This window comes from Jaculus jaculus, chromosome 10 (assembly GCF_020740685.1).
Source record: "Jaculus jaculus isolate mJacJac1 chromosome 10, mJacJac1.mat.Y.cur, whole genome shotgun sequence".
NCBI lineage: Eukaryota > Metazoa > Chordata > Mammalia > Rodentia > Dipodidae > Jaculus > Jaculus jaculus.
This window is the reverse complement of record NC_059111.1, coordinates 19,757,124-19,758,987: the sequence shown is the minus strand read 5'-3', so window position 1 is coordinate 19,758,987 and position 1,864 is coordinate 19,757,124.

Genomic DNA, 1,864 nt, shown 5'->3' with positions numbered 1-1,864 from the left:
TTCTAAGTCTGTAATTGATTTTGTACCCCTCACTCTGGATCACTCTTGTGATTCCCATGTTATTTGGCTGTTGGGGTGTTTTGTTCTCTCTCCCTGTCACCCATCAGAGCCCAAAAGGGCTACAGCAAGAGAAGAAACCAGTCACGTGGAAGATGGGTTGGAGCACAGCTGCCTCAATGAGTGAACAGTTCAAAGTGCAAGATGTCTGTGGCAGCTGGTGGAAGGCCTTCCTAATGCAGAGGCCAGCACTCCACACCAGAACCCTCCATACCCAAGTGCTGGGATTACTGGCTCTAGCCTGCTTTTTTAAATAAATCGACTTTCTTTATTGATTATTTAAGACAGAAAAGGAGGCAGAGAGAGACAGAATGAGCACACCGGGACTTCCACTCACTGCAAACACTCCAGATGCATGCACCCCTCTGTGTATCTTGCTTTACCTGGTACTGGGGAATCGAACCTAGTTCCTTTGGCTTTGCAGGCAAGCACCTTAACCACTGAGCCATCACTCCAGCCCTCTAGCCTGTTTTTAGTAGAAAAGCTTGAGACTGGGAAGATGGCTTAGTGGATAAAGTGCTGGCTGCCCAGCTTCAAGTTCCTGAGTTTAGAACCCTAGACTCCACATGAAAGCCAAGCCAGGAGCTATGGAGGGTTTCTATGATCCCAGTGTGCCTGTGGTGAAAAGGGAGGTAGAGACAGGAGAATTGGCTTGAGTGAAAAAGACTCACAAAACAATGGAATGTGAGGACCTACCTGAAAATTGTCCTCTAATCTCCACACATGCTTGTCCACAAACATACCAAACTTAAAAAATTAAGAAAAATCGGGCTGGAGAGATGGTTTAGCAGTTAAGCACTTGCCTGTAAGCCTAAGGACCCCGGTTCAAGGTTTGATTCCCCAGGACCCACGTTAGCCAGATGCACAAGGGGGCATACACGTCTGGAGTTCATTTGTAGTGGCTGGATGCCCTGGTGTGCCCTTTCTCTCTCTGTCGTTTGCAAATAATTAATTTTAAAAACCAATAATAATAATCATATTTTTTTAAAAATTAAGAAAAATCTAGCTGCATGTGGTGGCGCACACCTTTAATTGCAGCACTCAGGAGGCAGTGGTAGGAATGTTATGAGTTTGAGGCCACCCTGAGGATACATAGTGAATTCCAGGTCAGCCTGGGCTAGAGTGAAACCCTACCTTGAAAAACAAAACAAAACAAAAAAATCTTAGCAGGAAAAGATTCCTGTTTGCCCAAGAATTAGAGTAATATCATTTCTAAATTATTTGGGGGGGGGGAGGTGAGGGGAGTCTAAGTAGCTTACCTGGCTTGGAACTCAACTTGCTACATAGACCAGGATGGTCTTGAACCTGCAGCACAACCTCCTGTCTGTCTCCCAAGTGCTGGGATTAATGATCTGGTTCACCATACTTGGCTTCATTTCTAAAGCTTTTGAACCTAAGGCTTGTTAGAACTGAACTTTATTGATGCCATCATTTTTTTGGTCTGTTTGTTTAGCCTCTGCCCTGAGTGTATATTCTCACAGAATTCTCCAATTTTTGTTGGTTATGTCAGTAAAGACTAGATTAGGAAATGCAGTGAGCACATACCCTACAATACCTTTGTTGTTTCCCCTTGGGAATCTAACCCTGGCCTATTGTGTGCTAGGCAAGCACTGTTCCCCTAAGCTGCTGCCTCATCTCCTAGAAGCAGCATTGCAGATGATGAATCTTGACCTACTAGGATCCACCAAAACAATTCAGTGACTGGCGCCAAACAATAAAATCCATCCGTGTTACAAGGAAGTGGTATAAATATTGTTTTATAGAATGTTCATGTCTGAGTGAATGTAGGGAAACCTGAAAGGTAGCC